A 14,721-nucleotide genomic window follows, 5' to 3' on the forward strand; every position below is an offset into this window, starting at 1 on the left:
TACTTTAAAATCTTTTCTCAGTGTTCACTAATCCAATGAATTTCTTTTAAAAATAGAATTTCTAACAATTTTTTATTCTGCAAAGCCTACAGATTTCCTGTAGCACTTTCTCCACATTAAAAAATGAAGATGCCGAGATCAAGTGGTAATGATGACCTGTGATCACAGGCCAATGGGGACATCTGATTCCTTGTTAAATCTCCTATGTCTTCACCTGAGTCTAGAGTGAGGGAAACACAGAAAAGAAATCCTTGACTGATAGCAGCACCCACAGGTGTGGGATAGAAAGCCGGAGGACACTACAGCAAAGCCCTTGGGTCCACTGCTGATTATAAAGGCTTCGTGCCATTCCCCAAATTCCCTGCTGATCTGTATATTTTGGGGGAAATGCCTCCCGAAAAAAAACAAAGTAACTTTTACTCTGGAAGGATGTGTTCACTCAGACTCATCCACATAACTCATGAATACATTTCTTGTTACCATAACCGAGAGCCAGGGAAATCCGTATGGGGGGGGGGGGGCGGAGGTTGTGTTGAAATCATGAAACCCAAAAAAATCACAGTTCTGATGGGTAAGAAAGGCAGAGCTGGGGGATTTTTATGTGTGTAATACTTTTTGGAATTTGGCTCTTAATTTTCAACTTAGTAAAATTTTTGTTTGCTTAAAATAGCTCTTATGGAGCAACGTTTGAATGTGAGTCTGACACATGGGATTTAGATGTTGCTGGCAGGGAGGGTTAAAGATTCCACTTTGGACTATAAAATCTGCACGTCTGGCTGAGAGATGAAGACAGATGGATTGAGTAACGGGAGAAGTTCAGCATTCAGAAGATACTGTTCCAGAAAAATAACTTTATAGTCCTTTTGTGACTGATGAAAACCAACAAAAATCTATTACTCTTTAAAACATTATTTCAACAAAACACCCAACTCTGTACACTGCTACAGTTAAGAGGCATTGTGCCAAATTGGATTAATTTGTATTTGTGTTTAGCATGTCTGAATCTTTAGGCTTTGAACCAACATTTTTTAGAGAAGTTGATGGTAAGCAGGATGCTCCTTTTGGCAATCAGCCAAATCCAACTCAACTGAAAATCATTATGGAAAATTGGAGACATGTGGTTCTGGTGGATGCTACCCTGTCAGGGAAAATCAATTATTATTCTGAATCTTAGAGTCGACCTTGTTTCCTTCTATGGGTTTTGTCAGCTACTTTGTGTGCAGGAGCATGCAAAATTGCAACATGTTGACCCTCCCTGTATGGATGTTTTGACGTTTATCTGAAAAGTCCCCATTGCAAGAAGTTACTTGGAGAAAGTTTAAACATACGTTTCTCCCTTAAAAACTGTCATTGATTCATTATCCAATCAGGCAGGTAAAGATAGCCTGTGTTGAATTCTGGTTAATCCAAAACTTATTAGTGGACCAAAGTTTATATTTAACATCTAAAGTTTGGCAGAGGTACGATTCCTAAATAATTTGGGACATGTTTCCTTTGAAGAAGGAATTTATCCTGGATATTTATCCTTCCTATAGAAGCCATTTATCCTGCATATTTAGTAAAAAGCTATTTTAGCTAAAAGTTGATCAGATTCAGGTGTTACTTTTCAATTGAAATGTGGAGAAAAGGCTGTTTTTGTAATTATTCAAATTACTCTGCTATGATAAGAGAGCCTTAAAAATATCCAAAAGTTGGAGCACCTGGGTGCCTCAGTCAGTTAAGCATCTACCTCTTGATTTCAGCTCAGGTCATGATCTCATGAGTCGTGAGATCAAGCCCCGGATCAGGCTCCTTGTTCAGGAGGGAGTCTGTTTGAGATTTTCGCCCTCTGCCCCTCTACCCACTTGCATGCTCGTGCGCTCTCTCTCTCAATCAAATCTTGAAAAAAAAAAATCCAAAAACTCAGATCAAGTAACTGAATTTAAGGAAGTCTTAAAGATGAGGTCAAACATTATTAAAAGCTCTGTTAAATATAGCATACAACGTGGTAGTAAAATGCTATTTAAAAATAACAAAATTTTGGGGCGCCTGGGTGGCTCAGTTGGTTAAGCGACTGCCTTCGGCTCAGGTCATGATCCTGGAGTCCTGGGATCGAGTCCTACATCGGGCTCCCTGCTCGGCAGGGAGTCTGCTTCTCCCTCTGACCCTCCTCCCTCTCATGCTCTCTGTCTCTCATGCTCTCTGTCTCTCATTCTCTCTCTCTCTCAAATAAAATCTTTAAAAAAAATAAAAATAAAATTTTGCAGCCATCAGAAATTAAAGTTTGAGATAAAATGCTTATTCTGTGAAATGAGGTGAGAGAAGCCGTATACACAATAGCATATCAGTATGATCTCAACGATTTACCAAATACATATAAAAAAGTGAAAGAGTTGCCAAATACTTGACATTGTGTTGTAGAATTATGGGTGATTATCCTGTTCTTTGTATCTTTCTGTAATTTCTAGGATTTATATATTTAGATACATGGGCATAATTTATAATCATAAAATGATTAAATTACCAAGTTCTTAACCATTTCCAAATAGTGATAAAAATATAAAAACATACATCTTTTACATATCCTTGGATTGATTCAAATGCCTGTCAATTTAGAAAGAACCAAAGACCATCTTTTTCACCCTATATATATATTTTTTTCCCCTCTAAAACACATCAATTTAGTGAACAACACATTTGGGTTTTTTCCCCGCTGTACGGCATCCACTCCCTCTTTCTAGTAATGCCATCCTCGTTTTGTAGAAATTGTTCTTTCTCACTCTGAGTACAGCAAGTGGAATAGACCTCCCACGCTGGTCAGAGCCTGGGGCTAAGGCGTGAGCCAAAGCGTTAGCCCCAAAGTCACATTGCTTGGCACAGGGATAGGCACGGGACCCAGTCTGGGCCAGTGGGAGAGAGGAAGTCCTAGGACTTGTATGGCAATGATGTCGTCCTATGAAACCTCAGACTCTTGGACGTGGTGTTGTGAAGATGTGTGCCTGGAGCTGCAGGGAGGCGCCCAGCAGATCTAAGAATGGAGCAGGCCGAGGAGCTGCAATACTGAGAGTTGGATCCCAATGGTACATCTCACACCCTGGAATGAGGCCATCCTTTAAATCTTTCCGATTGTCTGAGCCAGTAAGTTCCCTTGCTCCTTAGTCTCATCTAGGTTAAATTTTTCATTCAACTGAATGAACACCAGCTGGTACAGAAACCACATAGGAAAGTGCAATAACCAGTCAGATAGTAACATTTACTCCGGTCCCATGCTGTGTTGCGCTACCCGCAGTCCTCCTCTTTCCTGCTCTGTTGCCTTTACTCTCCACAGTGTAAGGCGCACCTTCACTGGGAAGGGTTTAGAGAAGGTGGATGTTTGAAAGCGGGGCTGAGGGGATTCCTTCTGAGTTTGCTTGCCTGTGCGACACGAGTTCTGGGAACGGGGCTCCCAGGAGGGCTAGTTTATGGACTCCCCCCACCACCCGTTACAATTTGTGTTATGGCACCACAGGCATTAAAGAGCCAATTTTCACCATATCTAAGCAAAAAGCCTTCTTGCATTCTTGTTCTGTCAAATTAGCTAGCACGAGCCATCTCACTTGACCTCCTATTTGTCAAGGCTGATCTGTATTTGAAGTGTGGGAATCCATGCATGTGTGGAAATTTCATCCTTGATCCCTCACTATTCTTCACTGACCTAAAAAGCCTCGTCTTTAAGTAATTGTTCCTTTTCTCTTATCAAGTAAGAGATTCTCTTGGTACAGAGATTTTCTTGGTACAGAATCAGGAAACACTCATAATCCAAGATTTAAAGATCCCCATAATTCTGTCAAAGAAAACATCAATGAACATTTAGACTGGGAAATGTTATGGATATTAAAAAAGGATTATAGGGTAATTTTTTAGTCTTTTTTTTAATTACTAAATTGACCTCTTCCCGATTCATGTTTTTCAACTACATTTTAAAAATCCTGGTACTCCATTATACGAATTCTATCACTTATGTAAACAATGTCCGGTTGTTAGATATTTAGCTGCTTATGCTTTCGTTCCTTTCTAGGACAGTATGAAGAACATCCTCGAATGTGCGTACATTTGTGATCATTTTATTAGAACAAGTTCCTAGATATTTGAGTTCTCTGGGTCAGAGGGAGAACCAAATATTAAGGACTTTTAAGTTGTCCTCCAGAAAGTTTATACCAATTGACGTTTCCAGCAGCACCGTATGAGAAGACTTGTTTCTTCACACTCTTGCTCTGTTACCATTTGAAAAAAAAATCCTCTTTCACACTTGCAGCATTGCGTGTGTGTTGACCATCATTCTCCCACACTGGACTGTAAGCTGAGGACAGACCCAGCATCTCTTCTGCCAGGACCTCCTCTGATATCTCCCACACAGCAGTAAATGTCATTTACTCTCAGTAAATCATTTATGGACTGATAGATAAAAATGTGTGTATATGTATGTGTACATATGCCTGTGTGTGAATCCCTTCTGACGTGCATTTCAATGAGCCTGAAACTTTGCGTTATTGAACTCCAGAAGCTTCAGAGGACTGCCTACATAAAACTAAAAGTGATTCCATCTCAATCACACATCGCAAACGTTGCTCAGGGGTGATAGAGTATTCCTGTTTTAATGGCTCAGCTCATGCCGAGTGTTAAAACCAGGTCTGATTTATAAAGTACTGAGTCCACTTTCTTTGATCCCCTTCTCTCTCTGCCACACCATGCTAACAATTCTACCACCAAAAGAGCGTGTTTTTTTTCACTTTTAAAAATTTAAATTTTTAAAATTGATTTTAATTTGAAACAATGATGCTGGGAAGCCATACATTTTCCAGCTTATTCCGAGCTGTTCACAGAGACAGTTGTGCATCCAGAGGACTCCATCGTTCTCATATTTCATATAAGAATAGTTTGCAACTTCATGGTATCTCTTTTACTTCATTCCTCTTCCTGTGCTCCTTTTCAAGTATGTCCGAGGACCTCCGAGCTGGTATTGATCTGCAGTGAGGCCCTGGGTAGAGGGACCAAGAGCCGGACAGTGACAGAGACCCAGGGAGGAGTCGCTTTTAGAGCAAACTGCCTGATCAGAGTTAGTTTGTGGTTCACTGGCCTGCTCAGAGGACGGTTTTATAACAACACAGGTGGGCATGCCATGGGTCTTAGTTTGGGTTCCCCCAGAAGCCGCCCCAGAGACCAGGATTTATAGATCTGCGGTATATTTGGGAGCTGATCCCAGACGACACTGGTGGGGAAGGCGGCCAATAGAGGGTATGCCTCAAGTAAGTTCCTGCTCCGGGGCCCCGGGGCTTAATCCTGCCAGGAACTCTGGGAATAGTATAAAGTTAGAGCCCGATCCAGGAGCTACCAGTCCTTGGTTAAGGGCTGCCCCCAGGGAGCTGTTAATTCCCCAGCACCACCACCTCCTCCCCACTTTGGCCCTGCCAGCCGGCACACGGGTTCTCGTGGACAGAGAAGGCGCCGAGGCCAAGTGTTAGAGATGCTGGCTGTTGCAGGTTGTGTGGGTCCCCGATGGTAGCTGCCGCATGTGTCTCCCTGTAACTTCATGGCCGCACCACGCATATGCCACCAACACTGCTTTCTGTGTTGTTTGCGGGAGAGTTACGATCCCCTCATCCCGGTCGAGCCACTGGCAAATAAGCAAGTTTCACACATGGGAAGAATAAAGGCAGCAGTGAACATGATGGCCAAACAGGGAAGAGCCATTAGCAGATGAGTGAGAGTTCTGTTTATAGTTGTGTTATGAATGGTTTGTTTTCTTAATCATGACCCTCTAACCAAATGTGGGTAAGCACTAACTGAATAATGTGCCTGCTACTAGTTGAGAACTGAGCGATGATAAATAGAGGGGGACTCCCAGATGGGGATTTTGTCAGCTGCAGGAGTCCCAGCCTATCAGCAACTCATCAGAGTCAAGCTTTGTTCCCCGCGCCCCCCCCCACCACCACCAATCTGTAAGTTTGCAGGGATGGGGCTAGCTGGCAGCTAAGGTACTATTCATTTCTTCCTCCCAGCCTGTGTGACATACATTTTTTTTAGTATAATTGACACAAAATGTGACATTAATTGTAGATGTACAGCATAGTAACTCCACAACTCTATACCTCGTGCTATGCTCACCCTGAGTGTAGCTTCTGTCCCTGTGCAACGTTATTACCATACCATTGACTATACTCCCTGTGTTGTATGTCCCTGTGTGGTTTTGCTTCGGTTTCCCTTGCCTTAGGAGACCTATCTAGAAAAACGATGCTACAGCCAGTGTCAAAGAGATTACTGCCTATGTTCTCTTCCAGGAATTCTGTGGTTTCAGGTTTCATGACATACACACACATTCAAACATATTCATTTTATTCCTGTGACTTTTTTTTTTCTTTTTGGCTGGGTAGAGTATACTTTATTGATGGTGTGTGACAAAGTTGGGCTCCCCAAGCCCTTCCCCTTCTTCAGGGGGTCTGGGATGGAAACTGTAGAGGTCGGGAGATTCTCAGTGTGTTGGGGGATGAGTTGGGGTGAGGACTTCCCAGCAGCTGAGGGCCTCTCTCCTCTCGCTGGAGCTGGTGGTCCAGGGGCTCTTACTCTTTGGAGGCCAAATGGATTAGAAGGTCCACCATCTGGCTGCTATAGCAAAATTCGTTGTCCTACCAGGAAACGAGCTTGACACAGTGGTCACTGGGGCAATGCCAACCCCAGCATTGAAGGTGGAAGAGTGGGTGTCACTGTTGAAGTTGCAGGAGACAACCTGGTCCTCAGTGGAGCCCAGCATGCCCTTGAGGGGACCTCCAATGCCTGCTCTACCATCCTCTTGATGATGTTGTATTTGGCAGCTTTCTCCAGGCGGCAGGTCAGATCCACAACGGACACATTGGGGGTGGGAACATGGAAGGCCCTGCCAGTGAGCTTCCCATTCAGCTCAGCGGTGACCTTGCCTACAGCCTTGGCGGCACCAGTAGAAGCAGGGATGATGTTCTGAGCAGCCCCTTGGCCATCACAATACAGCTTCCCAGTGGGGGCATCCACAGTCTTTTGGGTGGCAGTGATGTCATGGACTGTGGTCCCCAGTCCCTCCACCATGCCAAAGTTGTCACAGATGACCTTGGCCAGAGGGACCAAGCAGTTGGTGATGCAGGAGACATTGCTGATAATCTTGAGGGAGTTGTGGTACTTCTCATAGTCCATGCCCATCACAAACATGGGGCTATCAGCAGGAGGGGCAGAGATGGTGACCCTCTTGGCCCTACCCTTCGAGTGAGCTCCAGCCTTCTCCATGGTGGTGAAGACTCCGATGGACTCCACAAGATACTCAGCACCAGCATCACCCCATTTGATGTTGGTAGGATCTCGCTCCTAGAAGATGGAGATGAGCTTTCCATTGATGACAGGTTTCTCGTTCTCAACCTTGATTGTGCCGGTGAATTTGCTGTGAGTGGAATCATACTAGAACATGTAGACTGTGTAGTTGAGGTCAATGAAGGGGTCATTGATGAGGACAGTATCCACTTTGCTAGAGTTAAAAGCAGCCCTGGTGATTAGGCCCCCAATATGGTTAAATCCATTTACTCCAACCTTTACCCTTGTGTCTCAGGGATGCAGCGGACACTGCCCCAGAAATGCAGCTCTTTGTCAAAAGGGAAGGAGCAGATAGCCTCCTGTGACTTACTCATTCCATAACTGTAAGTCTGTATCTCCCATTCCTCTTCACCCATCTTGACCATCCCCCACCCTTCTCCCCTCTGGCAGTCATCAGTTTATTCTCTGTATTTATAGATCTGATTCTGCTGTTTATTCATCCACGTATGAATTTTAGCTTCCACGTATAAGCGAAATGTATGTTTTTGTCTTATTTCACTTAGCATAATGTCCTCTAAGTTTATCCATGTTGTTGTAAATGGCAAACGCTCATGCGTTTTTATGGCTGCATGATATTCCAGTGTGGTCGTGTGTACTACATCTTCTTTACCCATTCATCTATCAATGAACACTCACTTCCATATCTTAGCTATTGTAAATAATGTTGCAATGAACATAGGGTTGCATGTATCTTTTTGTAGTATTTTCATTTTCTTTGGGTAAATGCTCAGTAGTGAAATTATTGGATGATACAGTATTTCTATTTTTAATTTTTGTGAGGAATTTCTGTACCGTTTTCCACAGCTGTTCCAAATTACATTATGAGGGTTCCTTTTTCTCCACATTCTTAGCAGCACTTGTTATGTCTTGTCTTTTTGATTCTAGGCATTTTGACAGGTGTAAGGTCAATATCTCATTGTGGTTTTGATTTGCACTTCTCTGGTAATTGGTGGTGATAAGCATCTTTCCCTGTGTCTGTATGTCTTTGGAAAAATGTCTGTCTAGCCTCCGCTCATTTTAATCAGATTATTGGTTTTTTGGGTGTTGAGTTGTAATAAGTTCTGTATATATTTTGGGTATTAACCCCTTATTGGATATATCATTTGCAAATATTTTCTCCCATTCGGTAGGTTGCCTTTTTGTTTTGTTGATAGTTTCCTTCACTGTGCAGAAACATTTTATTTTGATGTAGTCCCAATAATGTATTTTTGCTTTGGTTTCCTTTGCCTTAGAAGACCTATCTAAACAAGTATCGCACCACTGATGTTAAAGAAATTACTGCCTGTATTCTCTTCTAGGAGTTTTATGGTTTCAGGCTTTATGACATACAAACATATTCAAATTAAACACTTAAGTCATGCAAACAAACTTTGGAAGATATCCACCAAAGAAATGGTAATGATTCTGAAGAAAGGAACTTTTTAAATATATCTGTGATACTTTTGAAATCTGATTTTCCAAGAAGGAATTATTCTTATCAAGACTCTTTAAGTTCTTGATAGAAACATATGTATATGCACATGTGTGTGAGAGAGTTTGACTAGAACAGTGACTGGAACAGAGTAAGTGCTAAATGTGTTTGATATTATTACTATTACTGCATACTGACTCCCATCCAAGATCCTGAGAAGCCCCCTGAAGGGGAAGCTTATCATTACCATTGAGGAATTTGTGTTTTTTAGAGTTGTATCCTCAGAAAAATGTTGGGAACCACCAGGAGGTCCTGGGGCTTTTTTGAACCTCCCATTTTATGTTAAAACCAACAGAACAACATCTCCCGTCTCATGATGCTGATCACAGGCCTAGCACCAAGGATGCAGTTCCTTCTGTCCCACCTTCCCCAGAGAAGTGCCCTGCCTAGTTCAGAACCATGGACAGTGTTGTGGGAGGCAGCATTCCCCTGCCAACCCCACAACCTTGGACAGTCTGATCCTGTGACACGTCTTTTTTTAATCTTTGACACTCCCCCACCTCCCTGACCAAGTATGTTGTGTGGTCAAGAAAATGGGTCTGTCTTGCAAAGTCAAGACATAGGCCTTTCAGTGACTGTGGCTCTAACCCCCTGCCAGCCCAACTGCTAATGGCTCAGAAGAAAGAAAGCCCACTTCTTTGCAAGCCTGCTGTTAGGAGCATTGGTGTTAAGTGCAGTGTAAATGACTCTAGGAAGAAAGGAACAAAAATTATCAGATGCTTTCACCTAACTGGTGCACACATACTCAGTCTTAAAATGGGGCTTCCGTACAACCAGGGGCTCTGGGGTCCAGTGATATTTGACAAGTCAAAAATAAGACAATGATGTACATTATAGAGGAGGCAGTGAGCTTTGGTTTAAGGTGTATATAGATTATACATAATGCCTCTATGGCACTATATTCTTTATACGTGAGTAGAAGACTTTTTACCGGAAGCAGAGCCCAAAGAGTCATGACGAATGCTTACCCTTCTGAACACAAAACAGGTGAAAGTTGTTCTTACCCCAAGAGAAGGAAACCCTGCCCCTAATGAAGCCAAATTGAATGATCCAAGAATGTCAAATACCCGGGATTCCTTACAATTAGCAACAATGTAAAAGAATGACTTGTTTATGAGTGAATCAATGAATTGTTTGTAGTGATAGTTTAGTTGGATGCCCTGTTCTCCACATCCTGTGCTCAGAAGGGCCCAGGCAATCTCACCTACTCCCATTTTTGCAAAGACAAGGAAATAGAAGCATAGATGTCCAAGGACTTGTGTAGTACCAGAAGCTCCTCTCCAATGTCTTATCTGCCATGAGAAAAATGTGCATTCTTGGTTTAGACTCTTCTGTCTTACATACAGTTTGTGTTATGGGCAAAAGTGCCAGGGAAACAGTGGTGGTCAAGGCGAGCTGGCTGGCACTAAAAAGCTTAATTGATATTTGGTTTATTTCAAGATGACCTGAATGTGAGATACTGGTTGGGGGGGAGGGGGAGGTCACACAGTGCTTTCTAAGGAAGACCCAAGTGAAAAAGTTGAGTTTGGATCCAAACTTTGGACTCTTCTTGGCAGAGCAGTATGGACAGCATTGCCAACACTTACCCATACGTTCTCTGTGTTTGCTGTGAAAAATCTGGCAACCACCTTGCAGGTTGCTCCATGCCCCTGCTACGTTTCACTATGACCTTGCCCAAGAGGACTGTGGACTGGACTCCAAAGCCTCTGGAGTCTCAAGAGCCAGGTCACAACATGGAAACCAATTAAGTGAAAATTCGGTTAGCAAGCCAGGAACGTCTGTGGTAATGAGCCAAATCATCTCCTACGAAGGGAAACAGACCGTGAAGATGAGTCGTAACAGGAGAGTTAAACAAAGATAAACCTTGGCGACCCCCCTCCCCCACTTTCCTTTTGAGTACAGATCGTTTTTATCCTCTATCAGTGGAATGTTAATGACTCCCATCCATCGACAGGGTACTGTTGCAACAGCAAATACTGACAGCTCCTATCGGCCACTTGACATGTTTGCTGGCCCTTCTCATTTTCATTGGCTCACTCTTATCCCCTCAGCCTTAATGAAGAGTTGTAGATATTTGCATTCCTAGCCAAAGAGAGAAAAAGTAGACGTCTTTCTGAAGAAAAATTTTGTCCCTGTTCCCTTTCCTTAGCAACGTGGCTTCCATTTATAAGAGCAAGGGTGCTCTGCAAAGTAAATTAGAAGAAAAAATAAATGTTTCTTGAGCACCAAGGTAAGGCAAGCACCATGCTTGAGCAGGACTTGCACAGTCTCCTCAGTCTCCCCTCAAACCTATCAAGTAGAGCTTCCTATTGTGCCCATTTTGCAGATGAGGAAACTGAGGCTCAGAGATATTAGCATGTCCAAGGCACAGCTGGAAAGTGGCAGAGGCAGGATTTGAACTCCGAAAGCCTGACACCTCAGCTTCTTTATTCCTGCCTCCCTCCAGAGCGGATTTTTCAAGGCCTAGAGAGGAGCAGCATAGAGCCAGCACAATTGTGAAGGTAATATTTTCCCAGAGGATCATTTTTCCTAGTATTTAATTAGTTTTCATCAAACTCAAAGGTTACCTTGGCCTTCTAACCTGAAATTGTGTCCAAGAGAGGCTTTCCGGAGGGTCTGTGTTGACAGTCCAAATGAACTACTGCTCAGAGAATCAGACACTCTGAGTTTCTAGGCTCAGAAACTCGGAACACAGTAGCTCGGAGAAGATCTCAAAAGACATGGGTGGAGGAGAATCTTAACAGCCCAGTTTTGGAAGTGATACCATTTATGGACAAATTGCAGCTCAGATCTGTTAACTAAGATCTATTATCTCGATTCCCGAATAATTGGTCTTTAACTAAAACATAGCTGTCATTCGCATGACTACAATACCAGCTCGAAAACTTGAGAAACAAACGTGGCTCATGGAGGCCAGTAGACAGGTTGCCATGGTTGTGCATCTTTTCCTTGGGGCCCCATTGTGATTTGGCTTCATCTTCCCGCCCTTCTTTTCCTTGAGCCTCCCACCCCATCACCACCACGTTTTGCCCTTGTTCATGTATCACTTTACTTTATATCCTCTTTGGAGAAAACTATGACATGCATACATATCAGAACTTCCTGCTTCTCAGCTTTGCAAACACTAAAGTAAAACCATGTGTATGTGAGCCTGGCCCCCTGGTTATTGTAATTCCAGGTGTTATCCAGAAGTACCCTTGAGCTAGGATCAGGAGGGTCAGAAATTGAAATTATAGAAATTTATCAACAGCCACTAAACAGCCTAGAGAGCTGTGGCCAAAACAACTTAAAATATATCTACTAAAATAGATGGCTTTTCCCTTGTGTTTCAATGATTGAAAACCAAGAGGCATTCTGTGTTGTGGTAAGGGTGCTCTGGGGTAAGGATTAAGTGTGTGTTCTTTAAAGTCAACAGATGCCACTTAGATTAGGGCTGCAGCTTTTTTTTTTTTTAAAGGGGGGGAAAAAAGGAAAGAAAACATGCCTGAATTCCCCAAGGGAAGTCTGTATTCCATAGCAAACAAAGCCCCAGCCAGAAGCTACCCTTACATGCACAGGGCTTCAACCTCAGGGTCTGAGCCAGCTGAAAATGTCACCCGTGGCTTTCCAAGTTAGACTAGCCCTTCAGGTCGCTGGTCGTGGCTGCACTGAAGGCTGCGCTTCAGGAAAACAAAGTACCAGATCCAATCTGTGAGAGCACTGCTCTCAAGTCAACTTCGTGGGAGGGCCATGTGTCCATGGAGGAGCCAAGCAAGGGGAGCTCCCCCCAAAGTCCGGGCATGGTAATCACTAATTAAGTGCCACTGGATACTGTACTACCTCGCAGCAGTCTGCTAGATGCTGTGCAAGGTGCAGAAGTGCTCCCTTATTGATCTTACAAATCTGGGATAAGCAAGTGGTGTGGCAGGGGTGTGAAAGTTCTTTGAGAGGATAACGTAGTGATGGCCCCATGCCAGGCGGTGGTCATACTGCTGTTCTTGGGATGCTTTCTGGTGTCCCAGAGCTCCAAGCTGTGGCCATCCCATGGAGGTCAGCGGGGCCATTCGAGTTCGTCGTGCCTTCTGCTGCCAGCCCACGGTGGGCCGAGCGTGGTGCACGGGCTGCCCCAGAGCAGGAGGGGTCTGCCCCCTCCTCGCTTCCTGAGACGCTGTGGCTGGCAGAAGCATGGTTGGAGCCAGTCGGACCTGGGTCTGGATTTCAGGTCGGAGCCGTTTCCTTACCCGTAACTCAGGGTTTGAGATGAGGCTCCTGCACGTAGGTGTTGCCTGGCCCTCCCCCCTTTTATTCCCTTTAAAGTGTAGCCTTTGCTATCATGTAGGGTAGCCAGGGCTCTCTTGTCAGCCACCTCCAGATTCACAGGCTTGCTTCTGCCACCAGAAGCTTCCACTGGCTCAGTGCTCAGCCTACCCGGAAACCACCCCCCTCACGTCCTGATGGAGTGGCACACTGGCCACCTGTCCCACCACCTGCCACCAGACTCCACGTACCTGACTGGGGTGTCAGGCATTGTTGACTGATGCTGAGGCTCGGCAGTCCTAGAAAGCATGCCTCAGAAGGAAGAATATAGCTGAACTTCGGCCAAGAGCCAGACAGGAAAGGTGCTTCATTATCTTCATTTTTCTTTCCCTCCTGACTGAACAGCGTCCCTTCATATTCTCCCTGCTACGTATACCCATGTCACTCTTTAGTTCTCTTCAACGGAAAAACCTCAACCTCTGCTTCAAGAAAATGACTTACTCTCCAAAGAAGTCTCCTTTCCCCCCACCGCCAAGTCTTCTGTCATCAGGGGGTGCCCTGGCTTCAGCTTGGAAGAGCAGAGCCCTGCTGTCTGCCCTGCTGGGCTGGGAGGAGGCTGGGACCCAGAGCAGGTGATGGAGAGGAGATGAGTGCTTGTGTTCTCGCTCCTTCACCCCTCCAGTGAGGCCTGTGGACCATTGCTGCTTACCAGGGAGCCTGTTCTTCAAGCACCTCTCTTGATAATACTGATATTTTTCTTCATCCACAGAGCACCCATATCTCATCCAGCAGAAAGGATGCTGTCCCTAGCAGTAGGACTCTGGGAAAGGGGATCCCCATATGGGCTGAGGAGTGGCGGGCTCTTTCCTGCCCTGGGCTGCCAGAATCACACAAGGACACCCACTCTGCCTGTCTTAGAGGGGACATCACCATCCCCGCGTGTTCTTTAGTCCCATCTCTGTGATGGATGATTTCAGGGCAGGGGAGTTTCCAGCTCTTACAGCCACAGCTCCTCTGGCTGCCAGAAGCAGAAATCTACCTCGGGGAAAATGGGAATAAATTATAAGGCTACAGAGGAACCACCAAACCTAAGGACAGAATGAAGTATGCATGAGCCTTGCGTGATCAAGATTAGAAAGTCAGAGGTTAATGTTAGTTTCTCTGTCTCATTAAATGTCCGTTCGCTCTCATTATGGTTTGAATCCACTCATTTTGCCTCTTCCATTTGACCGTCTTGTGCTTGTTCAATGTACACAGCCCCCCGCCCACCAAAGGGCTATCCCAAAGTTAGAGTCCATGGATGCTCTGCTCTGCTCCCCACAGCTAACCTGGATCTCTTGTCTCTGAGTTGAAACTCCTGCCCAAATCTGATTGGCCCAGCCCAGTTTATGGCCACTCCGCAAAGCCAGTATCCACTGATGCAGCAAGGGGTTCTAAACTGTGTTGCCCTGGGGACCCCTTTCAGGAGCTATGAGGAGGTCAACTTCCCAGAACTAGAATGTAATAACGTTTTTCATGACAATGATGGTGATGATCAACTGTCACAACTTTTAAGATATGGGGGGTATCTTCCACTCACTGTATCCGGGCAGCCATGGGGATATTTTTGGAATCCTGAGAGCACTCTATTTGCAAACATGACAGCATCACAACGTGCATCACGG

At 44.5% G+C, this 14,721-nt stretch overlaps 1 protein-coding gene and 1 pseudogene across 1 annotated transcript in view; one reads left to right on the forward strand and one right to left on the reverse strand.

Annotated features, from left to right (window-relative positions):
• CCBE1 (collagen and calcium binding EGF domains 1) overlaps positions 1 to 14,721 on the forward strand; it is a 224,196-nt gene that overhangs the window by 147,370 nt on the left and 62,105 nt on the right. The gene's annotated exons all lie outside the window — the stretch shown is intronic.
• LOC135362600 (glyceraldehyde-3-phosphate dehydrogenase-like) lies at positions 6,576 to 7,706 on the reverse strand (annotated as a pseudogene).

The sequence above is a fragment of the Mirounga angustirostris genome, unplaced genomic scaffold (assembly GCF_029215605.1).
Source record: "Mirounga angustirostris isolate CCGP_5_RB_7025 unplaced genomic scaffold, mMirAng1.0.hap1 SCAF_14, whole genome shotgun sequence".
NCBI classification, from domain to species: Eukaryota; Metazoa; Chordata; class Mammalia; order Carnivora; family Phocidae; genus Mirounga; species Mirounga angustirostris.